Consider the following 27,602-nt stretch of genomic DNA (forward strand, 5'->3'; position numbering starts at 1 on the left):
CTTTCTACATTTTTGCAGGCCTAAAATGCATTTTAAGGCCTTTTTTGGGCTGCTGACATATTCTGAACTTTCACGGATGTAAGATGCATTTTTCGTGGAAAAAATATTTTTGGGAATTTCAGTGGTCTAGGATGCGGGTTAATGCCCCTTTTAGGCTGCATATGTTTTTGGGACATTCTGAGCTCTCTGACGCAGTTTTTTGGCCACCAACATTTTCTGGACTTTAGGGGGTCTAGGATGCCTGTAAGCCCCTTTTTTGGGCCTCCAAAGTTTTCTACATTATTGCAGGCCTAAGATGCATTTTAAGGCCTTTTTTGGGCTGCTAACATATTCTGAACGTTCACGGATGTAAGATGCATTTTTCGTGGCAAAAATATTTTTGGGAATTTCAGTGGTATAGGATGCGGGTTAATGCCCCTTTCAGGGTGCAAATGTTTTTGGGACATTCAAAGCTCTCTGACACAGTTTTTGGGCCACCAACATTTTCTGGACTTAAGGGGGTCTAGGATGCCTGTAAACACCTTTTTTGGGCCTCCAAAGTTTTCTACATTTTTGCAGGCCTCGGATGCATTTTAAGGCCTTTTTTGGGCTGCTAACATATTCTTAACTTTCAGGGGTGTAGGATGCACTTTTCGTGACAAAAATATTTTTGGGAATTTCAGTGGTCTAGGATGCGGGTTAATGCCCCTTTCAGGCTGCAAATGTTTTTGGGACATTCAGAGCTCTCTGATGCAGTTTTGGGGCCACCAACATTTTCTGGACTTTAGGGGGTCTAGGATGCCTAAAACACCTTTTTTTGGGCCTCCAAAGTTTTCTAAATTTTTTCAGGCCTAAAATGCGGTTAAGGCCTTTTTTGAGCTGTAACATATTCTGAACTTTCAGGGGTGTAGGATGCATTTACCGTGCCAAAATTATTTTTGGGAATTTCAGTGGTGTAGGATGTGGGTTAATGCCCCTTTCAGGCTGCAAATGTTTTTGGGACATTCAGAGCTCTCTGAGGCAGTTTTTGGGCCACCAGCATTTTCTGGACTTTAGGGGGTCTAGAATGCCTGTAAACCCCTTTTTTGGGCTTCCAATGTTTTCTACATTTTTGCAGGCCTAAGATGTGGTTAAGGCCTTTTTTGGGCTGCTAACATATTCTTAACTTTCAGGGGTGTAGGATGCATTTTTCGTGCCAAAATAATTTTTGGAAACTTCAGTGGTGTAGGATGCGGGTTAATGCCCCTTTGAGGCTGCAAATGTTTTTGGGACATTCAGAGCTCTCTGAAGCAGGTTTTGGGCCCCCAACATTTTCTGGACTTTAGGGGATTTAAGATGCCTGTAAACACGTTTTTTGAGCCTCCAAAGTTTTCTAAATTTTTGCAGGCCTAAAATGCGGTTAAGGCCTTTTTTGGACTGCAAACATATTCTGAACTCTCAGGGCTGTAGGATGCATTTTTCATGCCAAAATTATTTTTTGAATTTCAGTGGTCTAGGATGTGGGTTAATGCCCCTTTGAGGATGTAACTGTTTTTGGGACATTCAGAGATCTCTGATGCAGGTTTTGGGCCACCAACATTTTCTGGACTTTAGGGGGTTTAAGATGCCTGTAAACCCCTTTTTTGGGCCTCCAAAGATTGCAACATTTTTGTAGGCCTAAGATGCATTTTAAAGCCTTTTTTGGGCTGCTAACATATTCTTAACTTTCAGGGGTGTGGGATGCATTTTTAGAGATAAAAATATTTTTGGGAATTTCAGTGGTCTAGGATGCGGGTTAATGCCCCTTTTAGGCTTCAAATATGTTTGGGACATTCAGAGCTCTCTGACACAGTTTTTGGGTGCCAACAGTTTCTGGACTTTAGGGGGTCTAGGATGCCTGTAAACCCCTTTTTTGGGCCTCCAAAGTTTTCTACATTTTTGCAGGCCTAAAATGCATTTTAAGGCTTTTTTGGGCTGCTAACATATTCTGAACTTTCACGGATGTAAGATGCATTTTTCGTGACAAAAATATTTTTCGGAATTTCAGTGGTCTAGGATGCGGGTTAATGCCCATTTTAGGCTGCAAATGTTTTCGGGATATTCTGAGCTCTCTGACACAGTTCTTGGTCCACCAACATTTTCTCGACTTAAGTGGGTCTAGGATGCCTGTAAACACCTTTTTTGGGCCTCCAAAGTTTTCTGCATTTTTGCAGGCCTAAGATGCATTTTAAGGCCTTTTTTGGGCTGCTAACATATTCTTAACTTTCAGGGGTGTAGGATGCACTTTTCGTGACAAAAATATTTTTGGGAATTTCAGTGGTCTAGGATGCGGGTTAATGCCCCTTTCAGGCTGCAAATGTTTTTGGGACATTCAGAGCTCTCTGATGCAGTTTTTGGGCCACCAACATTTTCTGGACTTTAGGGGGTCTAGGATGCCTGCAAACCCCTTTTTTGGGCCTCCAAAGTTTTCTACATTTTTTCAGGCCTAGGATGCGGTTAAGGCCTTTTTTGGGCTGTAACATATTCTGAACTTTCGGGGTGTAGGATGCATTTTTCGTGCCAAAATGATTTTTGGGAATTTCACTGGTCTACGAAGCGGGTTAATGCCCCTTTCAGGCTGCAAATGTTTTTGGGACATTCAAAGCTCTCTGACACAGTTTTTGGGCCACCAACATTTTCTGGACTTAAGGGGGTCTAGGATGCCTGTAAACCCCTTTTTTGGGCCTCCAAAGTTTTCTACATTTTTGCAGGCCTATAATGCATTTTAAGGCTTTTTTGGGCTGCTAACATATTCTGAACGTTCACGGATGTAAGATGCATTTTTCGTGACAAAAATATTTTGGGGAATTTCATTGGTCTAGGATGCGGGTTAATGCCCCTTTCAGGCTGCAAATGTTTTTGGGACATTCAGAGCTCTCTGATGCAGTTTTTGGGCCACCAACATTTTCTGGACTTTAGGGGGTCTAGGATGCCTAAAAACACCTTTTTTTGGGCCTCCAAAGTTTTCTACATTTTTTCAGCCTAAGATGCGGTTAAGGTCTTTTTTGGGCAGTAACATATACTGAACCTTCAGGGGTGTAGGATGCATTTTTCGTGCCAAAATTATTTTTGGGAATTTCACTGGTCTACGAAGCGGGTTAATGCCCCTTTCAGGCTGCAAATGTTTTTGGGACATTCAAAGCTCTCTGACACAGTTTTTGGGCCACCAACATTTTTTGGACTTAAGGGGGTCTAGGATGCCTGTAAACACCTTTTTTGGGCCTCCAAAGTTTTCTACATTTTTGCAGGCCTAGGATGCATTTTAAGGCCTTTTCTGGGCTGCTAACATATTCTTAACTTTAAGGGGTGTAGGATGCACTTTTCGTGACAAAAATATTTTTGCGAATTTCAGTGGTCTAGGATGCGGGTTAATGCCCCTTTCAGGCTGCAAATGTTTTTGGGACATTCAGAGCTCTCTGATGCAGTTCTGGGGCCACCAACATTTTCTGGACTTTAGGGGGTCTAGGATGCCTAAAAACACCTTTTTTTGGGCCTCCAAAGTTTTCTATATTTTTTCAGGCCTAAGATTTGGTTAAGGCCTTTTTTGGGCAGTAACATATACTGAACCTTCAGGGGTGTAGGATGCATTTTCCGTGCCAAAATTATCTTTGGAATTTCAGTGGTCTAGGATGTGGGTTAATGCCCCTTTGAGGCTGCAAATGTGTTTGGGACATTCAGAGCTCTCTGGCCCCGTTTTTAGGCCACCATCATTTTCTGGACTTTAGGGGGTCTAGGATGCCTGTAAACCCCTTTTTTGGGCCTCCAAAGATTTCAACATTTTTGCAGGCCTAAGATGCATTTTAAGGCCTTTTTTGGGCTGCTAACATATTCTTAACTTTCAGGGGTGTAGGATGCATTTTTCGTGCCAAAATTATTTTTGGGAATTTCACTAGTCTACGAAGCGGGTTAATGCCCCTTTCAGGCTGCAAATGTTTTTGGGACATTCAAAGCTCTCTGACACAGTTTTTGGGCCACCAACATTTTCTGGACTTAAGGGGGTCTAGGATGCCTGTAAACACCTTTTTTGGGATTCCAAAGTTTTATATATTTTTGCAGGCCTAGGATGCATTTTAAGGCCTTTTTTGGGCTGCTAACATATTCTTAACTTTCAGGGGTGTAGGATGCACTTTTCGTGACAAAAATATTTTTGGGAATTTCAGTGGTCTAGGATGCGGGTTAATGCCCCTTTCAGGCTGCAAATGTTTTTGGGACATTCAGAGCTTTCTGATGCAGTTCTGGGGCCACCAACATTTTCTGGACTTTACGGGGTCTAGGATGCCTAAAAACACCTTTTTTTGGGCCTCCAAAGTTTTCTAAAGTTTTTCAGGCCTAAAATGCGGTTAAGGTCTTTTTTGAGCTGTAACATATTCTGAACTTTCAGGGGTGTAGGATGCATTTTCCGTGCCAAAATTATTTTTGGGAATTTCAGTGGTGTAGGATGCGGGTTAATGCCCCTTTCAGGCTGCAAATGTTTTTGGGACATTCAGAGCTCTGTGACGCAGGTTTTGGGCCACCAACATTTTCTGGACTTTAGGGGGTTTAAGATGCCTGTAAACACCTTCTTTGGGCCTCCAAAGTTTTCTAAATTTTTCCAGGCCTAAGATGCGGTTAAGGCCTTTTTTGGACTGCAAACATATTCTGAACTTTCAGGGCTGTAGGATGCATTTTTCGTGCCAAAATTATTTTTTGAAATTCAGTGGTCTAGGATGTGGGTTAATGCCCCTTGAGGCTGCAAATGTTTCTGGGACATTCAGAGCTCTCTGACCCCGTTTTTAGACCACCTTCTTTTTCTGGACTTTAGGGGGTCTAGGATGCCTAAAAACACCTTTTTTTGGGCCTCCAAAGTTTTCTACATTTTTTCAGGCCTAAGATGTGGTTAAGGCCTTTTTTGGGCAGTAACATATACTGAACCTTCAGGGGTGTAGGATGCATTTTTCGTGGAAAAAATATTTTGGGGAATTTCCGTGGTCTAGGATGCGGGTTAATGCCCTTTCAGGCTGCAAATGTTTTTGGGACATTCAGAGCTCTCTGATGCAGTTTTTGGGCCACCAACATTTTCTGGACTTTAGGGGGTCTAGGATGCCTAAAAACACCTTTTTTTGGGCCTCCAAAGTTTTCTACATTTTTTCAGGCCTAAGATGTGGTTAAGGCCTTTTTTGGGCAGTAACATATACTGAACCTTCAGGGGTGTAGGATGCATTTTTCGTGCCAAAATTATTTTTGGGAATTTCACTGGTCTACGAAGCGGGTTAATGCCCCTTTCAGGCTGCAAATGTTTTTGGGACATTCAAAGCTCTCTGACACAGTTTTTGGGCCACCAACATTTTCTGGACTTAAGGTGGTCTAGGATACCTGTAAACACCTTTTTTGGGCCTCCAAAGTTTTCTACATTTTTGCAGGCCTAAGATGCATTTTAAGGCCTTTTTTGGGCTGCTAACATATTCTGAACGTTCATGATTGCAAGATGCATTTTTCGTGGAAAAAATATTTTTGGGAATGTCAGTGGTCTAGGATGCGGGTTAATTCCCCTTTTAGGCTGCAAATGTGTTTGGGACATTCAAGCTCTCTGACACAGTTTTTGGGCCACCAACATTTTCTGGATTTTAGGGGGATGCCTGTAAACAGCTTTTTTGGACCTCCAAAGTTTTCTACATTTTTGCAGGCGTAAGATGCATTTTAAGGCCTTTTTTGGGCTGCTAACATATTCTGAACTTTCACGGATGTAAGATGCATTTTTCGTGGAAAAAATATTTTGGGGAATTTCCGTGGTCTAGGATGCGGGTTAATGCCCTTTCAGGCTGCAAATGTTTTTGGGACATTCAGAGCTCTCTGATGCAGTTTTTGGGCCACCAACATTTTCTGGACTTTAGGGGGTCTAGGATGCCTAAAAACACCTTTTTTTGGGCCTCCAAAGTTTTCTACATTTTTTCAGGCCTAAGATGTGGTTAAGGCCTTTTTTGGGCAGTAACATATACTGAACCTTCAGGGGTGTAGGATGCATTTTTCGTGCCAAAATTATTTTTCGGAATTTCACTGGTCTACGAAGCGGGTTAATGCCCCTTTCAGGCTGCAAATGTTTTTGGGACATTCAAAGCTCTCTGACACAGTTTTTGGGCCACCAACATTTTCTGGACTTAAGGGGGTCTAGGATACCTGTAAACACCTTTTTTGGGCCTCCAAAGTTTTCTACATTTTTGCAGGCCTAAGACGCATTTTAAGGCCTTTTTTGGGCTGCTAACATATTCTGAACGTTCATGATTGCAAGATGCATTTTTCGTGGAAAAAATATTTTTGGGAATGTCAGTGGTCTAGGATGCGGGTTAATGCCCATTTTAGGCTGCAAATGTTTTCGGGATATTCTGAGCTCTCTGACACAGTTCTTGGTCCACCAACATTTTCTCGAATTAAGTGGGTCTAGGATGCCTGTAAACACCTTTTTTGGGCCTCCAAAGTTTTCTGCATTTTTGCAGGCCTAAGATGCATTTTAAGGCCTTTTTTGGGCTGCTAACATATTCTGAACGTTCACGGATGTAAGATGCATTTTTCGTGACAAAAATATTTTGGGGAATTTCCGTGGTCTAGGATGCGGGTTAATGCCCCTTTCAGGCTGCAAATGTTTTTGGGACATTCAGAGCTCTCTGATGCAGTTTTTGGGCCACCAACATTTTCTGGACTTTAGGGGGTCTAGGATGCCTGCAAACCCCTTTTTTGGGCCTCCAAAGTTTTCTACATTTTTTCAGGCCTAGGATGCGGTTAAGGCCTTTTTTGGGCTGTAACATATTCTGAACTTTCGGGGTGTAGGATGCATTTTTCGTGCCAAAATGATTTTTGGGAATTTCACTGGTCTACGAAGCGGGTTAATGCCCCTTTCAGGCTGCAAATGTTTTTGGGACATTCAAAGCTCTCTGACACAGTTTTTGGGCCACCAACATTTTCTGGACTTAAGGGGGTCTAGGATGCCTGTAAACCCCTTTTTTGGGCCTCCAAAGTTTTCTACATTTTTGCAGGCCTATAATGCATTTTAAGGCTTTTTTGGGCTGCTAACATATTCTGAAAGTTCACGGATGTAAGATGCATTTTTCGTGACAAAAATATTTTGGGGAATTTCATTGGTCTAGGATGCGGGTTAATGCCCCTTTCAGGCTGCAAATGTTTTTGGGACATTCAGAGCTCTCTGATGCAGTTTTTGGGCCACCAAAATTTTCTGGACTTTAGGGGGTCTAGGATGCCTAAAAACACCTTTTTTTGGGCCTCCAAAGTTTTCTACATTTTTTCAGCCTAAGATGCGGTTAAGGCCTTTTTTGGGCAGTAACATATACTGAACCTTCAGGGGTGTAGGATGCATTTTTCGTGCCAAAATTATTTTTGGGAATTTCACTGGTCTACGAAGCGGGTTAATGCCCCTTTCAGGCTGCAAATGTTTTTGGGACATTCAAAGCTCTCTGACACAGTTTTTGGGCCACCAACATTTTCTGGACTTAAGGGGGTCTAGGATGCCTGTAAACCCCTTTTTTGGGCCTCCAAAGTTTTCTACATTTTTGCAGGCCTATAATGCATTTTAAGGCTTTTTTGGGCTGCTAACATATTCTGAAAGTTCACGGATGTAAGATGCATTTTTCGTGACAAAAATATTTTGGGGAATTTCATTGGTCTAGGATGCGGGTTAATGCCCCTTTCAGGCTGCAAATGTTTTTGGGACATTCAGAGCTCTCTGATGCAGTTTTTGGGCCACCAAAATTTTCTGGACTTTAGGGGGTCTAGGATGCCTAAAAACACCTTTTTTTGGGCCTCCAAAGTTTTCTACATTTTTTCAGCCTAAGATGCGGTTAAGGCCTTTTTTGGGCAGTAACATATACTGAACCTTCAGGGGTGTAGGATGCATTTTTCGTGCCAAAATTATTTTTGGGAATTTCACTGGTCTACGAAGCGGGTTAATGCCCCTTTCAGGCTGCAAATGTTTTTGGGACATTCAAAGCTCTCTGACACAGTTTTTGGGCCACCAACATTTTCTGGACTTAAGGGGGTCTAGGATGCCTGTAAACACCTTTTTTGGGCCTCCAAAGTTTTCTACATTTTTGCAGGCCTAGGATGCATTTTAAGGCCTTTTCTGGGCTGCTAACATATTCTTAACTTTAAGGGGTGTAGGATGCACTTTTCGTGACAAAAATATTTTTGCGAATTTCAGTGGTCTAGGATGCGGGTTAATGCCCCTTTCAGGCTGCAAATGTTTTTGGGACATTCAGAGCTCTCTGATGCAGTTCTGGGGCCACCAACATTTTCTGGACTTTAGGGGGTCTAGGATGCCTGAAAACACCTTTTTTTGGGCCTCCAAAGTTTTCTATATTTTTTCAGGCCTAAGATTTGGTTAAGGCCTTTTTTGGGCAGTAACATATACTGAACCTTCAGGGGTGTAGGATGCATTTTCCGTGCCAAAATTATCTTTGGAATTTCAGTGGTCTAGGATGTGGGTTAATGCCCCTTTGAGGCTGCAAATGTGTTTGGGACATTCAGAGCTCTCTGGCCCCGTTTTTAGGCCACCATCATTTTCTGGACTTTAGGGGGTCTAGGATGCCTGTAAACCCCTTTTTTGGGCCTCCAAAGATTTCAACATTTTTGCAGGCCTAAGATGCATTTTAAGGCCTTTTTTGGGCTGCTAACATATTCTTAACTTTCAGGGGTGTAGGATGCATTTTTCGTGCCAAAATTATTTTTGGGAATTTCACTAGTCTACGAAGCGGGTTAATGCCCCTTTCAGGCTGCAAATGTTTTTGGGACATTCAAAGCTCTCTGACACAGTTTTTGGGCCACCAACATTTTCTGGACTTAAGGGGGTCTAGGATGTCTGTAAACACCTTTTTTGGGATTCCAAAGTTTTATATATTTTTGCAGGCCTAGGATGCATTTTAAGGCCTTTTTTGGGCTGCTAACATATTCTTAACTTTCAGGGGTGTAGGATGCACTTTTCGTGACAAAAATATTTTTGGGAATTTCAGTGGTCTAGGATGCGGGTTAATGCCCCTTTCAGGCTGCAAATGTTTTTGGGACATTCAGAGCTTTCTGATGCAGTTTTGGGGCCACCAACATTTTCTGGACTTTACGGGGTCTAGGATGCCTAAAAACACCTTTTTTTGGGCCTCCAAAGTTTTCTAAAGTTTTTCAGGCCTAAAATGCGGTTAAGGTCTTTTTTGAGCTGTAACATATTCTGAACTTTCAGGGGTGTAGGATGCATTTTCCGTGCCAAAATTATTTTTGGGAATTTCAGTGGTGTAGGATGCGGGTTAATGCCCCTTTCAGGCTGCAAATGTTTTTGGGACATTCAGAGCTCTGTGACGCAGGTTTTGGGCCACCAACATTTTCTGGACTTTAGGGGGTTTAAGATGCCTGTAAACACCTTCTTTGGGCCTCCAAAGTTTTCTAAATTTTTCCAGGCCTAAGATGCGGTTAAGGCCTTTTTTGGACTGCAAACATATTCTGAACTTTCAGGGCTGTAGGATGCATTTTTCGTGCCAAAATTATTTTTTGAAATTCAGTGGTCTAGGATGTGGGTTAATGCCACTTGAGGCTGCAAATGTTTCTGGGACATTCAGAGCTCTCTGACCCCGTTTTTAGACCACCTTCTTTTTCTGGACTTTAGGGGGTCTAGGATGCCTGTAAACCCCTTTTTTGGGCCTCCAAAGTTTTATACATTTTTGCAGGCCTAAAATGCATTTTAAGGCCTTTTTTGGGCTGCTAACATATTCTGAACTTTCACGGATGTAAGATGCATTTTTCGTGGAAAAAATATTTTGGGGAATTTCCATGGTCTAGGATGCGGGTTAATTCCCCTTTTAGGCTGCAAATGTGTTTGGGACATTCAAGCTCTCTGACACAGTTTTTGGGCCACCAACATTTTCTGGATATTAGGGGGATGCCTGTAAACAGCTTTTTTGGACCTCCAAAGTTTTCTACATTTTTGCAGGCGTAAGATGCATTTTAAGGCCTTTTTTGGGCTGCTAACATATTCTGAACTTTCACGGATGTAAGATGCATTTTTCGTGGAAAAAATATTTTGGGGAATTTCAGTGGTCTAGGATGCGGGTTAATGCCCTTTCAGGCTGCAAATGTTTTTGGGACATTCAGAGCTCTCTGATGCAGTTTTTGGGCCACCAACATTTTCTGGACTTTAGGGGGACTAGGATGCCTAAAAACACCTTTTTTTGGGCCTCCAAAGTTTTCTACATTTTTTCAGGCCTAAGATGTGGTTAAGGCCTTTTTTGGGCAGTAACATATACTGAACCTTCAGGGGTGTAGGATGCATTTTTCGTGCCAAAATTATTTTTCGGAATTTCACTGGTCTACGAAGCAGGTTAATGCCCCTTTCAGGCTGCAAATGTTTTTGGGACATTCAAAGCTCTCTGACACGGTTTTTGGGCCACCAACATTTTCTGGACTTAAGCGGGTCTAGGATACCTGTAAACACCTTTTTTGGGCCTCCAAAGTTTTCTACATTTTTGCAGGCCTAAGATGCATTTTAAGGCCTTTTTTGGGCTGCTAACATATTCTGAACGTTCATGATTGCAAGATGCATTTTTCGTGGAAAAAATATTTTTGGGAATGTCAGTGGTCTAGGATGCGGGTTAATTCCCCTTTTAGGCTGCAAATGTGTTTGGGACATTCAAGCTCTCTGACACAGTTTTTGGGCCACCAACATTTTCTGGATTTTAGGGGGATGCCTGTAAACAGCTTTTTTGGACCTCCAAAGTTTTCTACATTTTTGCAGGCGTAAGATGCATTTTAAGGCCTTTTTTGGGCTGCTAACATATTCTGAACGTTCATGATTGCAAGATGCATTTTTCGTGGAAAAAATATTTTTGGGAATGTCAGTGGTCTAGGATGCGGGTTAATTCCCCTTTCAGGCTGCAAATGTTTTTGGGACATTCAGAGCTCTCTGATGCAGTTTTTGGGCCACCAACATTTTCTGGACTTTAGGGTGTCTAGGATGCCTAAAAACACCTTTTTTTGGGCCTCCAAAGTTTTCTACATTTTTTCAGGCCTAAGATGTGGTTAAGGCCTTTTTTGGGCAGTAACATATACTGAACCTTCAGGGGTGTAGGATGCATTTTTCGTGCCAAAATTATTTTTGGGAATTTCACTGGTCTACGAAGCGGGTTAATGCCCCTTTCAGGCTGCAAATGTTTTTGGGACATTCAAAGCTCTCTGACACAGTTTTTGGGCCACCAACATTTTCTGGACTTAAGGGGGTCTAGGATACCTGTAAACACCTTTTTTGGGCCTCCAAATTTTTCTACATTTTTGCAGGCCTAAGATGCATTTTAAGGCCTTTTTTGGGCTGCTAACATATTCTGAACGTTCATGATTGCAAGATGCATTTTTCGTGGAAAAAATATTTTTGGGAATGTCAGTGGTCTAGGATGCGGGTTAATTCCCCTTTTAGGCTGCAAATGTGTTTGGGACATTCAGGCTCTCTGACACAGTTTTTGGGCCACCAACATTTTCTGGATTTTAGGGGGATGCCTGTAAACAGCTTTTTTGGACCTCCAAAGTTTTCTACATTTTTGCAGGCGTAAGATGCATTTTAAGGCCTTTTTTGGGCTGCTAACATATTCTGAACTTTCACGGATGTAAGATGCATTTTTCGTGGAAAAAATATTTTTGGAAATTTCAGTGGTCTAGGATGCGGGATAATGTCCCTTTTAGGCTGCATATGTTTTTGGGACATTCTGAGCTCTCTGACGCAGTTTTTTGGCCACCAAAATTTTCTGGACTTTAGGGGGTCTAGGATGCCTGTAAGCCCCTTTTTTGGGCCTCCAACGTTTTCTACATTATTGCAGGCCTAAAATGCATTTTAAGGCCTTTTTTGGGCTGCTAACATATTCTGAACGTTCACGGATGTAAGATGCATTTTTCGTGGAAAAAATATTTTTGGGAATTTCAGTGGTCTAGGATGCGTGTTAATGCCCCTTTTAAGCTTCAAATGTGTTTGGGACATTCAGAGCTCTCTGACATAGTTTTTGGGCCACCAACATTTTCTGGACTTTAGGGGTCTAGGATGCCTGTATACCCCTTTTTTGGGCCTCCAAAGTTTTATACATTTTTTCAGGCCTAAAATGCATTTTAAGGCCTTTTTTGGGCTGCTAACATATTCTGAACTTTCACGGATGTAAGATGCATTTTTCGTGGAAAAAATATTTTTGGGAATTTCAGTGGTCTAGGATGCGGGTTAATGCCCCTTTTAGGCTGCATATGTTTTTGGGAAATTCTGAGCTCTCTGACGCAGTTTTTTGGCCACCAAAATTTTCTGGACTTTAGGGGGTCTAGAATGCCTGTAAACCCCTTTTCTGGGCCTCCAAAGTTTTCTACATTTTTGCAGGCCTAAAATGCATATTAAGGCCTTTTTTGGGCTGCTAACATATTCTGAACTTTCATGGATGTAAGATGCATTTTTCGTGGAAAAAATATTTTTGGGAATTTCAGTGGTCTAGGATGTGGGTTAATGCCCCTTTCAGGGTGCAAATGTTTTTGGGACATTCAGAGCTCTCTGATAGTTTTTTGGCCACCAACATTTTCTGGACTTTAGGGGGTCTAGAATGCCTGTAAACACCTTTTCTGGGCCTCCAAAGTTTTCTACATTTTTGCAGGCCTAAAATGCATTTTAAGGCCTTTTTTGGGCTGCTAACATATTCTTAACTTTCAGGGGTGTAGGATGCATTTTTCGTGCCAAAATTATTTTTGGGAATTTCACTAGTCTACGAACCGGGTTAATGCCCCTTTCAGGCTGCAAATGTTTTTGGGTCATTCAAAGCTCTCTGACACAGTTTTTGGGCCACCAACATTTTCTGGACTTAAGGGGCTCTAGGATGCCTGTAAACACCTTTTTTGGGATTCCAAAGTTTTATACATTTTTGCAGGCCGAGGATGCATTTTAAGGCCTTTTTTGGGCTGCTAAAATATTCTTAACTTTCAGGGGTGTAGGATGCACTTTTCGTGACAAAAATATTTTTGGGAATTTCAGTGGTCTAGGATGCGGGTTAATGCCCCTTTCAGGCTGCAAATGTTTTTGGGACATTCAGAGCTCTCTGATGCAGTTTTGGGGCCACCAACATTTTCTGGACTTTACGGGGTCTAGGATGCCTAAAAACACCTTTTTTTGGGCCTCCAAAGTTTTCTAAAGTTTTTCAGGCCTAAAATGCGGTTAAGGTCTTTTTTGAGCTGTAACATATTCTGAACTTTCAGGGGTGTAGGATGCATTTTCCGTGCCAAAATTATTTTTGGGAATTTCAGTGGTGTAGGATGCGGGTTAATGCCCCTTTCAGGCTGCAAATGTTTTTGGGACATTCAGAGCTCTCTGAGGCAGTTTTTGGGCCACAAGCATTTTCTGGACTTTAGGGGGTCTAGAATGCCTGTAAACCCCTTTTTTGGGCCTCCAAAGTTTTCTACATTTTTGCACGCCTAAAATTCCTTTTAAGGCCTTTTTTGGGCTGCTAACATATTCTGAACTTTCACGGATGTAAGATGCATTTTTCGTGGAAAAAATATTTTTGGGAATTTCAGTGGTCTAGGATGTGGGTTAATGCCCCTTTGAGGCTTCAAATATGTTTGGGACATTCCGAGCTCTCTGACACAGTTTTTGGGTGTCAACAGTTTCTGGACTTTAGGGGGTTTAAGATGCCTGTAAACACCTTCTTTGGGCCTCCAAAGTTTTCTAAATTTTTCCAGGCCTAAGATGCGGTTAAGGCCTTTTTTGGACTGCAAACATATTCTGAACTTTCAGGGCTGTAGGATGCATTTTTCGTGCCAAAATTATTTTTTGAAATTCAGTGGTCTAGGATGTGGGTTAATGCCCCTTGAGGCTGCAAATGTTTCTGGGACATTCAGAGCTCTCTGACCCCATTTTTAGACCACCTTCTTTTTCTGGACTTTAGGGGGTCTAGGATGCCTGTAAACCCCTTTTTTGGGAAACCAAAGATTTCAACATTTTTGCAGGCCTACGATGCATTTTAAAGCCTTTTTTGGGCTGCTAACATATTCTTAACTTTCACGGATGTAAGATGCATTTTTCGTGGAAAAAATATTTTTGGGAATTTCAGTGGTCTAGGATGCGGGTTAATGCCCCTTTCAGGCTGCAAATGTTTTTGGGACATTCAGAGCTCTCTGATGCAGTTTTTGGGCCACCAACATTTTCTGGACTTAAGGGGGTCTAGGATGCCTGTAAACCCCTTTTTTGGGCCTCCAAAGTTTTCTACATTTTTGCAGGCCTATAATGCATTTTAAGGCTTTTTTGGGCTGCCAACATATTCTGAACGTTCACGGATGTAAGATGCATTTTTCGTGACAAAAATATTTTGGGGAATTTCATTGGTCTAGAATGCGGGTTAATGCCCCTTTCAGGCTGCAAATGTTTTTGGGACATTCAGAGCTCTCTGATGCAGTTTTTGGGCCACCAACATTTTCTGGACTTTAGGGGGTCTAGGATGCCTAAAAACACCTTTTTTTGGGCCTCTAAAGTTTTCTACATTTTTTCAGCCTAAGATGTGGTTAAGGCCTTTTTTGGGCAGTAACATATACTGAACCTTCAGGGGTGTAGGATGCATTTTTCGTGCCAAAATTATTTTTGGGAATTTCACTGGTCTACGAAGCGGGTTAATGCCCCTTTCAGGCTGCAAATGTTTTTGGGACATTCAAAGCTCTCTGACACAGTTTTTGGGCCACCAACATTTTCTGGACTTAAGGGGGTCTAGGATGCCTGTAAACACCTTTTTTGGGCCTCCAAAGTTTTCTACATTTTTGCAGGCTTAGGATGCATTTTAAGGCCTTTTTTGGGCTGCTAACATATTCTTAACTTTCAGGGGTGTAGGATGCACTTTTCGTGACAAAAATATTTATGCGAATTTCAGTGGTCTAGGATGCGGGTTAATGCCCCTTTCAGGCTGCAAATGTTTTTGGGACATTCAGAGCTCTCTGATGCAGTTTTGGGGCCACCAACATTTTCTGGACTTTAGGGGGTCTAGGATGCCTAAAAACACCTTTTTTTGGGCCTCCAAAGTTTTCTATATTTTTTCAGGCCTAAGATTTGGTTAAGGCCTTTTTTGGGCAGTAACATATACTGAACCTTCAGGGGTGTAGGATGCATTTTCCGTGCCAAAATTATCTTTGGAACTTCAGTGGTCTAGGATGTGGGTTAATGCCCCTTTGAGGCTGCAAATGTGTTTGGGACATTCAAAGCTCTCTGACACAGTTTTTGGGCCACCAACATTTTCTGGACTTTAGGGGGTCTAGGATGCCTGTAAACCCCTTTTTTGGGCCTCCAAAGTTTTCTACATTTTTGCAGGCCTAAAATTCCTTTTAAGGCCTTTTTTGGGCTGCTAACATATTCTGAACTTTCACGGATGTAAGATGCATTTTTCGTGGAAAAAATATTTTTGGGAATTTCAGTGGTCTAGGATGTGGGTTAATGCCCCTTTGAGGCTTCAAATATGTTTGGGACATTCAGAGCTCTCTGACACAGTTTTTGGGTGTCAACAGTTTCTGGACTTTAGGGGGTATAGAATGCCTGTAAACCCCTTTTTGGGCTTCCAAAGTTTTTTACATTTTTGCAGGCCTAAAATGTGGTTAAGGCCTTTTTTGGGCTGCTAAGATATTCTTAACTTTCAGGGGTGTAGGAGCATTTTTCGTGCCAAAATAATTTTTGGAAACTTCAGTGGTCTAGGATGCGGGTTAATGCCCCTTTGAGGCTGCAAATGTTTTTTGGACATTCAGAGCTCTGTGACGCAGGTTTTGGGCCACCAACATTTTCTGGACTTTAGGGGGTTTAAGATGCCTGTAAACACCTTCTTTGGGCCTCCAAAGTTTTCTAAATTTTTCCAGGCCTAAGATGCGGTTAAGGCCTTTTTTGGACTGCAAACATATTCTGAACTTTCAGGGCTGTAGGATGCATTTTTCGTGCCAAAATTATTTTTTGAAATTCAGTGGTCTAGGATATGGGTTAATGCCCCTTGAGGCTGCAAATGTTTCTGGGACATTCAGAGCTCTCTGACCCCGTTTTTAGACCACCTTCTTTTTCTGGACTTTAGGGGGTCTAGGATGCCTGTAAACCCCTTTTTTGGGAAACCAAAGATTTCAACATTTTTGCAGGCCTACGATGCATTTTAAAGCCTTTTTTGGACTGCTAACATATTCTTAACTTTCACGGATGTAAGATGCATTTTTCGTTGAAAAAATATTTTTGGGAATTTCAGTGGTCTAGGATGCGTGTTAATGCCCCTTTTAAGCTTCAAATGTGTTTGGGACATTCAGAGCTCTCTGACATAGTTTTTGGGCCACCAACATTTTCTGGACTTTAGGTGGTCTAGGATGCCTGTATACCCCTTTTTTGGGCCTCCAAAGTTTTATACATTTTTGCAGGCCTAAAATGCATTTTAAGGCCTTTTTTGGGCTGCTAACATATTCTGAACTTTCACGGATGTAAGATGCATTTTTCGTGGAAAAAATATTTTGGGGAATTTCCGTGGTCTAAGATGCGGGTTAATGCACCTTTCAGGCTGCAAATGTTTTTGGGTCATTCAGAGCTCTCTGATGCAGTTTTTGGGCCACCAACATTTTCTGTACTTTAGGGGGTCTAGGATGCCTGCAAACCCCTTTTTTGGGCCTCCAAAGTTTTCTACATTTTTTTCAGGCCTAGGATGCGGTTAAGGCCTTTTTTGGGCTGTAACATATTCTGAACTTTCGGGGTGTAGGATGCATTTTTCGTGCCAAAATGATTTTTGGGAATTTCACTGGTCTACGAAGTGGGTTAATGCCCCTTTCAGGCTGCAAATGTTTTTGGGACATTCAAAGCTCTCTGACACAGTTTTTGGGCCACCAACATTTTCTGGACTTAAGGGAGTCTAGGATGCCTGTAAACACCTTTTTTGGCCCTCCAAAGTTTTCTACATTTTTTCAGGCCTATAATGCATTTTAAGGCTTTTTTGGGCTGCTAACATATTCTGAACGTTCACGGATGTAAGATGCATTTTTCGTGACAAAAATATTTTGGGGAATTTCCGTGGTCTAGGATGCGGGTTAATGCCCCTTTCAGGCTGCAAATGTTTTTGGGACATTCAGAGCTCTCTGATGCAGTTTTTCGGCCACCAACATTTTCTGGACTTTAGGGGGTCTAGGATGCCTAAAAACACCTTTTTTTGGGCCTCCAAAGTTTTCTACATTTTTTCAGGCCTAAGATGTGGTTAAGGCCTTTTTTGGGCAGTAACATATACTGAACCTTCAGGGGTGTAGGATGAATTTTTCGTGCCAAAATTATTTTTGGGAATTTCACTGGTCTACGAAGCGGGTTAATGCCCCTTTCAGGCTGCAAATGTTTTTGGGACATTCAAAGCTCTCTGACACAGTTTTTGGGCCACCAACATTTTCTGGACTTAAGGGGGTCTAGGATGCCTGTAAACACCTTTTTTGGGCCTCCAAATTTTTCTACATTTTTGCAGGCCTAGGATGCATTTTAAGGCCTTTTTTGTGCTGCTAACATATTCTTAACTTTCAGGGGTGTAGGATGCACTTTTCGTGACAAAAATATTTTTGCGCATTTCAGTGGTCTAGGATGCGGGTTAATGCCCCTTTCAGGCTGCAAATGTTTTTGGGACATTCAGAGCTCTCTGATGCAGTTTTGGGGCCACCAACATTTTCTGGACTTTAGGGGGTCTAGGATGCCTAAAAACACTTTTTTTTGGGCCTCCAAAGTTTTCTACATTTTTTCAGGCCTAAGATTTGGTTAAGGCCTTTTTTGGGCAGTAACATATACTGAACCTTCAGGGGTGTAGGATGCATTTTCCGTGCCAAAATTATCTTTGGAATTTCAGTGGTCTAGGATGTGGGTTAATGCCCCTTTGAGGCTGCAAATGTGTTTGGGACGGTTTATAGTAATAAAACCGAAAACAAAAATCCCGAATACAATAATCTCGAATCCAAAATCTCGAAAAAAAAAAAGTCGAATTTTTTTTTAATGACGTTTTTTGTTCGAAATGGGGGGGTTCCCCCCCCAACCCCCCTTTTTTCTATTTTTTTTTTATTTTAACCCATTTTTTTTACTTACCTGACCCCAAAAAAGCATATAATTAAATAAATAAAAAATTCGACTTTTTTTTTTTCGGGATTTGGGATTCGAGATTATTGTATTTCGAGATTTTTTTTTCGGTCTTTTGACCGACCACCGTTTGGGACATTCAGAGCTCTCTGGCCCCGTTTTTAGGCCAATTAACAAGGGGGGTCATTTTCTGGACTTTAAGGGTCTAGGATGGGTCAACATTTTTGCAGGCCTAAGATGCATTTTAAGGCCTTTTTTGGGCTGCTAACATATTCTTAACTTTCAGGGGTGTAGGATGCATTTTTCGTGCCAAAATTATTTTTGGGAATTTCACTAGTCTACGAAGCGGGTTAATGCCCCTTTCAGGCTGCAAATGTTTTTGGGACATTCAAAGCTCTCTGACACAGTTTTTGGGCCACCAACATTTTCTGGACTTAAGGGGGTCTAGGATGCCTGTAAACACCTTTTATGGGATTCCAAAGTTTTATACATTTTTGCAGGCCTAGGATGCATTTTAAGGCCTTTTTTGGGCTGCTAACATATTCTTAACTTTCAGGGGTGTAGGATGCACTTTTCGTGACAAAAATATTTTTGGGAATTTCAGTGGTCTAGGATGCGGGTTAATGCCCCTTTCAGGCTGCAAATGTTTTTGGGACATTCAGAGCTCTCTGATGCAGTTTTGGGGCCACCAACATTTTCTGGACTTTACGGGGTCTAGGATGCCTAAAAACACCTTTTTTGGGCCTCCAAAGTTTTCTAAAGTTTTTCAGGCCTAAAATGCGGTTAAGGTCTTTTTTGAGCTGTAACATATTCTGAACTTTCAGGGGTGTAGGATGCATTTTCCATGCCAAAATTATTTTTGGGAATTTCAGTGGTGTAGGATGCGGGTTAATGCCCCTTTCAGGCTGCAAATGTTTTTGGGACATTCAGAGCTCTCTGAGGCAGTTTTTGGGCCACCAGCATTTTCTGGACTTTAGGGGGTCTAGAATGCCTGTAAGCCCCTTTTTTGGGCCTCCACAGTTTTCTACATTTTTGCAGGCCTAAAATTCCTTTTAAGGCCTTTTTTGGGCTGCTAACATATTCTGAACGTTCACGGATGTAAGATGCATTTTTCGTGGCAAAAATATTTTTGGGAATTTCAGTGGTATAGGATGCGGGTTAATGCCCCTTTCAGGGTGCAAATGTTTTTGGGACATTCAAAGCTCTCTGACACAGTTTTTGGGCCACCAACATTTTCTGGACTTAAGGGGGTCTAGGATGCCTGTAAACACCTTTTTTGGGCCTCCAAAGTTTTCTACATTTTTGCAGGCCTCGGATGCATTTTAAGGCCCTTTTTGGGCTGCTAACATATTCTTAACTTTCAGGGGTGTAGGATGCACTTTTCGTGACAAAAATATTTTTGGGAATTTCAGTGGTCTAGGATGCGGGTTAATGCCCCTTTCAGGCTGCAAATGTTTTTGGGACATTCAGAGCTCTCTGATGCAGTTTTGGGGCCACCAACATTTTCTGGACTTTACGGGGTCTAGGATGCCTAAAACACCTTTTTTTGGGCCTCCAAAGTTTTCTAAATTTTTTCAGGCCTAAAATGCGGTTAAGGCCTTTTTTGAGCTGTAACATATTCTGAACTTTCAGGGGTGTAGGATGCATTTACCGTGCCAAAATTATTTTTGGGAATTTCAGTGGTGTAGGATGCGGGTTAATGCCCCTTTCAGGCTGCAAATGTTTTTGGGACATTCAGAGCTCTCTGAGGCAGTTTTTGGGCCACCAGCATTTTCTGGACTTTAGGGGGTCTAGAATGCCTGTAAACCCTTTTTTTGGGCTTCCAAAGTTTTCTACATTTTTGCAGGCCTAAAATGCCTTTTAAGGCCTTTTTTGGGCTGCTAACATATTCTGAACTTTCACGGATGTAAGATGCATTTTTCGTGGAAAAAATATTTTTGGGAATTTCAGTGGTCTAGGATGCGGGTTAATGCCCCTTTTAGGCTACACATGTTTTTGGGACATTCTGAGCTCTCTGACACAGTTTTTGGGCCACCAACAATTCTTGGACTTTAGGGGGTCTAGGATGCCTGTAAACCCCTTTTTTGGGCTTCCAATGTTTTCTACATTTCTGCAGGCCTAAGATGTGGTTAAGGCCTTTTTTGGGCTGCTAACATATTCTTACCTTTCAGGGGTGTAGGATGCATTTTTCGTGCCAAAATAATTTTTGGAAACTTCAGTGGTGTAGGATGCGGGTTAATGCCCCTTTGAGGCTGCAAATGTTTTTGGGACATTCAGAGCTCTCTGAAGCAGGTTTTGGGCCACCAACATTTTCTGGACTTTAGGGGATTTAAGATGCCTGTAAACACGTTTTTTGAGCCTCCAAAGTTTTCTATATTTTTGCAGGCCTAAGATGCGGTTAAGGCCTTTTTTGGACTGCAAACATATTCTGAACTTTCAGGGCTGTAGGATGCATTTTTCATGCCAAAATTATTTTTTGAATTTCAGTGGTCTAGGATGTGGGTTAATGCCCCTTTGAGGCTGCAACTGTTTTTGGGACATTCAGAGATCTCTGACGCAGGTTTTGGGCCACCAACATTTTCTGGACTTTAGGGGGTTTAAGATGCCTGTAAACCCCTTTTTTGGGCCTCCAAAGATTGCAACATTTTTGCAGGCCTAAGATGCATTTTAAAGCCTTTTTTGGGCTGCTAACATATTCTTAACTTTCAGGGGTGTGGGATGCATTTTTACAGATAAAAATATTTTTGGGAATTTCAGTGGTCTAGGATGCGGGTTAATGCCCCTTTTAGGCTTCAAATATGTTTGGGACATTCAGAGCTCTCTGACACAGTTTTTGGGTGCCAACAGTTTCTGGACTTTAGGGGGTCTAGGATGCCTGTAAACCCCTTTTTTGGGCCTCCAAAGTTTTCTACATTTTTGCAGGCCTAAAATGCATTTTAAGGCTTTTTTGGGCTGCTAACATATTCTGAACTTTCACGGATGTAAGATGCATTATTCGTGGAAAAAATATTTTTCGGAATTTCAGTGGTCTAGGATGCGGGTTAATGCCCATTTTAGGCTGCAAATGTTTTCGGGATATTCTGAGCTCTCTGACACAGTTCTTGGTCCACCAACATTTTCTCGACTTAAGTGGGTCTAGGATGCCTGTAAACACCTTTTTTGGGCCTCCAAAGTTTTCTGCATTTTTGCAGGCCTAAGATGCATTTTAAGGCCTTTTTTGGGCTGCTAACATATTCTGAACGTTCACGGATGTAAGATGCATTTTTCGCGACAAAAATATTTTGGGGAATTTCCGTGGTCTAGGATGCGGGTTAATGCCCCTTTCAGGCTGCAAATGTTTTTGGGACATTCAGAGCTCTCTGATGCAGTTTTTGGGCCACCAACATTTTCTGGACTTTAGGGGGTCTAGGATGCCTGCAAACCCCTTTTTTGGGCCTCCAAAGATTTCTACATTTTTTCAGGCCTAGGATGCGGTTAAGGCCTTTTTTGGGCTGTAACATATTCTGAACTTTCGGGGTGTAGGATGCATTTTTCGTGCCAAAATGATTTTTGGGAATTTCACTGGTCTACGAAGCGGGTTAATGCCCCTTTCAGGCTGCAAATGTTTTTGGGACATTCAAAGCTCTCTGACACAGTTTTTGGGCCACCAACATTTTCTGGACTTAAGGGGGTCTAGGATGCCTGTAAACACCTTTTTTGGGCCTCCAAAGTTTTCTACATTTTTGCAGGCCTATAATGCATTTTAAGGCTTTTTTGGGCTGCTAACATATTCTGAACGTTCACGGATGTAAGATGCATTTTTCGTGACAAAAATATTTTGGGGAATTTCCGTGGTCTAGGATGCGGGTTAATGCCCCTTTCAGGCTGCAAATGTTTTTGGGACATTCAGAGCTCTCTGATGCAGTTTTTGGGCCACCAACATTTTCTGGACTTTAGGGGGTCTAGGATGCCTAAAAACACCTTTTTTTGGGCCTCCAAAGTTTTCTACATTTTTTCAGGCCTAAGATGTGGTTAAGGCCTTTTTTGGGCAGTAACATATACTGAACCTTCAGGGGTGTAGGATGCATTTTTCGTGCCAAAATTATTTTTGGGAATTTCACTGGTCTACGAAGCGGGTTAATGCCCCTTTCAGGCTGAAAATGTTTTTGGGACATTCAAAGCTCTCTGACACAGTTTTTGGGCCACCAACATTTTCTGGACTTAAGGGGGTCTAGGATGCCTGTAAACACCTTTTTTGGGCCTCCAAAGTTTTCTACATTTTTGCAGGCCTAGGATGCATTTTAAGGACTTTTTTGGGCTGCTAACATATTCTTAACTTTCAGGGGTGTAGGATGCACTTTTCGTGATAAAAATATTTTTGCGAATTTCAGTGGTCTAGGATGCGGGTTAATGCCCCTTTCAGGCTGCAAATGTTTTTGGGACATTCAGAGCTCTCTGATGCAGTTTTGGGGCCACCAACATTTTCTGGACTTTAAGGGGTCTAGGATGCCTAAAAACACCTTTTTTTGGGCCTCCAAAGTTTTCTATATTTTTTCAGGCCTAAGATTTGGTTGAGGCCTTTTTTGGGCAGTAACATATACTGAACCTTCAGGGGTGTAGGATGCATTTTCCGTGCCAAAATTATCTTTGGAATTTCAGTGGTCTAGGATGTGGGTTAATGCCCCTTTGAGGCTGAAAATGTGTTTGGGACATTCAGAGCTCTCTGGCCCCGTTTTTAGGCCACCATCATTTTCTGGACTTTAGGGGGTCTAGGATGCCTGTAAACCCCTTTTTTGGGCCTCCAAAGATTTCAACATTTTTGCAGGGCTAAGATGCATTTTAAGGCCTTTTTTGGGCTGCTAACATATTCTTAACTTTCAGGGGTGTAGGATGCATTTTTCGTGCCAAAATTATTTTTGGGAATTTCACTAGTCTACGAAGCGGGTTAATGCCCCTTTCAGGCTGCAAATGTTTTTGGGACATTCAAAGCTCTCTGACACAGTTTTTGGGCCACCAAAACTTTCTGGACTTAAGGGGGTCTAGGATGCCTGTAAACACCTTTTTTGGGATTCCAAAGTTTTATACATTTTTGCAGGCCTAGGATGCATTTTAAGGCCTTTTTTGGGCTGCTAACATATTCTTAACTTTCAGGGGTGTAGGATGCACTTTTCGTGACAAAAATATTTTTGGGAATTTCAGTGGTCTAGGATGCGGGTTAATGCCCCTTTTAGGCTGCAAATGTTTTTGGGACATTCAGAGCTCTCTGATGCAGTTTTGGGGCCACCAACATTTTCTGGACTTTACGGGGTCTAGGATGCCTAAAAACACCTTTTTTTGGGCCTCCAAAGTTTTCTAAAGTTTTTCAGGCCTAAAATGCGGTTAAGGTCTTTTTTGAGCTGTAACATATTCTGAACTTTCAGGGGTGTAGGATGTATTTTCCGTGCCAAAATTATTTTTGGGAATTTCAGTGGTGTAGGATGCGGGTTAATGCCCCTTTCATGCTGCAAATGTTTTTGGGACATTCAGAGCTCTCTGAGGCAGTTTTTGGGCCACCAGCATTTTCTGGACTTTAGGGGGTCTAGAATGCCTGTAAACCCCTTTTTTGGGCCTCCAACGTTTTCTACATTTTTGCAGGCTTAAAATTCCTTTTAAGGCCTTTTTTGGGCTGCTAACATATTCTGAACTTTCACAGATGTAAGATGCATTTTTCATGGAAAAAATATTTTTGGGAATTTCAGTGGTCTAGGATGTGGGTTAATGCCCCTTTGAGGCTTCAAATATGTTTGGGACATTCAGAGCTCTCTGACACAGTTTTTGGGTGTCAACAGTTTCTGGACTTTAGGGGGTATAGAATGCCTGTAAACCCCTTTTTGGGCTTCCAAAGTTTTTTACATTTTTGCAGGCCTAAAATGTGGTTAAGGCCTTTTTTGGGCTGCTAAGATATTCTTAACTTTCAGGGGTGTAGGAGCATTTTTCGTGCCAAAATAATTTTTGGAAACTTCAGTGGTCTAGGATGCGGGTTAATGCCCCTTTGAGGCTGCAAATGTTTTTGGGACATTCAGAGCTCTGTGACGCAGGTTTTGGGCAACCAACATTTTCTGGACTTTAGGGGGTTTAAGATGCCTGTAAACACCTTCTTTGGGCCTCCAAAGTTTTCTAAATTTTTCCAGGCCTAAGATGCGGTTAAGGCCTTTTTTGGACTGCAAACATATTCTGAACTTTCAGGGCTGTAGGATGCATTTTTCGTGCCAAAATTATTTTTTGAAATTCAGTGGTCTAGGATGTGGGTTAATGCCCCTTGAGGCTGCAAATGTTTCTGGGACATTCAGAGCTCTCTGACCCCGTTTTTAGACCACCTTCTTTTTCTGGACTTTAGGGGGTCTAGGATGCCTGTAAACCCCTTTTTTGGGAAACCAAAGATTTCAACATTTTTGCAGGCCTACGATGCATTTTAAAGCCTTTTTTGGGCTGCTAACATATTCTTAACTTTCACGGATGTAAGATGCATTTTTCGTGGAAAAAATATTTTTGGGAATTTCAGTGGTCTAGGATGCGTGTTAATGCCCCTTTTAAGCTTCAAATGTGTTTGGGACATTCAGAGCTCTCTGACATAGTTTTTGGGCCACCAACATTTTCTGGACTTTAGGGGGTCTAGGATGCCTGTATACCCCTTTTTTTGGGCCTCCAAAGTTTTATACATTTTTGCAGGCCTAAAATGCATTTTAAGGCCTTTTTTGGGCTGCTAACATATTCTGAACTTTCACGGATGTAAGATGCATTTTTCGTGGAACAAAATATTTTTGGGAATTTCAGTGGTCTAGGATGCGGGTTAATGTCGCTTTTAGGCTGCACATGTTTTTGGGACATTCTGAGCTCTCTGACGCAGTTTTTTGGCCACCAAAATTTTCTGGACTTTAGGGGGTCTAGAATGCCTGTAAACCCCTTTTTTTGGACCTCCAAAGTTTTCTACATTTTTGCATGCCTAAAATGCATATTAAGGCCTTTTTTGGGCTGCTAACATATTCTGAACTTTCATGGATGTAAGATGCATTTTTCGTGGAAAAAATATTTTTGGGAATTTCAGTGGTCTAGGATGCGGGTTAATGCCCCTTTTAGGCTGCAAATGTTTTTGGGACATTCTGAGCTCTCTGATAGTTTTTTGGCCACCAACATTTTCTGGACTTTAAGGGGTCTAGAATGCGTGTAAACCCCTTTTTTGGGCCTCCAAAGTTTTCTACATTTTTGCAGGCCTAAAATAAATTTTTAAGGCCTTTTTTGGGCTGCTAACATATTCTGAACTTTCACGGATGTAAGATGCATTTTTCGTGGAAAAATATTTTTGGGAATTTCAGTGGTCTAGGATGCGGGTTAATGCCCCTTTTAGGCTGCATATGTTTTTGGGACATTCTGAGCTCTCTGACGCAGTTTTTTGGCCACCAAAATTTTCTGGACTTTAGGGGGTCTAGGATGCCTGTAAGCCCCTTTTTTGGGCCTCCAAAGTTTTCTACATTATTGCAATCCTAAGATGCATTTTAATGCCTTTTTTGGACTGCTAACATATTCTGAACATTCACGGATGTAAGATGCATTTTTCGTGGAAAAAATATTTTTGGGAATTTCAGTGGTCTAGGATGCGGGTTAATGCCCCTTTCAGGGTGCACATTTTTTTGGGACTTTCAGAGCTCTCTGACACAGTTTTTGGGCCACCAACATTTCTGGACTTTAGGGGGTCTAGGATGCCTGTAAACCCCTTTTTTGGGCCTCCAAAGTTTTCTACATTTTTGCAGGCCTAAAATGCATATTAAGGCCTTTTTTGGGCTGCTAACATATTCTGAACTTTCATGGATGTAAGATACATTTTTCGTGGAAAAAATATTTTTGGGAATTTCAGTGGTCTAGGATGCAGGTTAATGCCCCTTTTAGGCTGCAAATGTTTTTGGGACATTCTGAGCACTCTGATAGTTTTTTGGCCACCAACATTTTCTGGACTTTAAGGGGTCTAGAATGCCTGTAAACCCCTTTTTTGGGCCTCGAAAGTTTTCTACATTTTTGCAGGCCTAAAATGCATTTTAAGGCCTTTTTTGGGCTGCTAACATATTCTGAAATTTCACGGATGTAAAATGCATTTTTCGTGGAAAAAATATTTTTGGGAATTTCAGTGGTCTAGGATGCGGGTTAATGCCCCTTTTAGGCTGCAAATGTTTTTGGGACATTCTGAGCTCTCTGACACAGTTTTTGGGCCACCAACATTTTCTGGACTTTAGGGGGTCTAGGATGCCTGTAAACGCCTTTTTTGGGCTTCCAAAGTTTTCTACATTTTTGCAGGCCTAAAATGTGGTTAAGGCCTTTTTTGGACTGCAAACATATTCTGAACTTTCATGGCTGTAGTATGCATTTTTTGTGCCAAAATAATGTTTGGAAACTTCAGTGGTGTAGGATGCGGGTTAATGCCCCTTTGAGGCTGCAAATGTTTTTGGGACATTCAGAGCTCTCTGACGCAGGTTTTGGGCCACCAACATTTTCTGGACTTTTGGGGGTTTAAGATGCCTGTAAATACCTTTTTTGGGCCTCCAAAGTTTTCTAAATTTTTGCAGGCCTAAGATGCGGTTAAGGACTTTTTTGGACTGCAAACATATTCTGAACTTTCATGGCTGTAGGATGCATTTTTCGTGCCAAAATTATTTTTTGAATTTCAGTGGTCTAGGATGTGGGTTAATGCCCCTTTGAGGCTGCAAATGTTTTTGGGACATTCAGAGCTCTCTGACGCAGGTTTTAGGCCACCAACATTTTCTGGACTTTAGGGGGTTTAAGATGCCTGTAAACCCCTTTTTTGGGCCTCCAACGATTTCAACATTTTTGCAGGCCTAAGATGCATTTTAAAGCCTTTTTTGGGCTGCTAGCATATTCTTAACTTTCAGGGATGTGGGATGCATTTTTCGTGATAAAAATATTTTTGGGAATTTCAGTGGTCTAGGATGCGGGTTAATGCCCCTTTTAACTTCAAATGTGTTTGGGAGATTCAGAGCTCTCTGACACAGTTTTTGGGTGCCAACATTTTCTGGACTTTAGGGGGTCTAGGATGCCTGTAAAACCCTTTTTTGGGCCTCCAAAGTTTTCTACATTTTTGCAGGCCTAAAATGCATTTTAAAGCCTTTTTTGGGTTGCTAACATATTCTGAACTTTCACGGATGTAAGATGCATTTTTCGTGGAAAAAACATTTTTGGGAATTTCAGTGGTCTAGGATGCGGGTTAAGGCCGCTTTCAGGCTGCAAATGTTTTTGGGACATCCAGAGCTCTCTGAGGCAGTTTTTGGGCCACCAACATTTTCTGGACTTTAGGGGGTCTAGGATGCCTGTGAACCCCTGTTTTGGGCCTCCAAAGTTTCCTACATTTTTGCAGTCCTAAAATGCATTTTAAGGCCTTTTTTGGGCTGCTAACATATTCTGAACGTTCACAGATGCAAGATGCATTTTTTGTGGAAAAAATATTTTTGGGAATTTCAGTGGTCTAGGATGCGGGTTGTCGGGGGGAAATTCTGCCGGGGTCGGCCGG

The sequence above is a fragment of the Ambystoma mexicanum genome, chromosome 5q, assembly GCF_040938575.1.
Source record: "Ambystoma mexicanum isolate Mex_15411 chromosome 5q, UKY_AmexF1_1, whole genome shotgun sequence".
Classification (NCBI taxonomy): Eukaryota; Metazoa; Chordata; class Amphibia; order Caudata; family Ambystomatidae; genus Ambystoma; species Ambystoma mexicanum.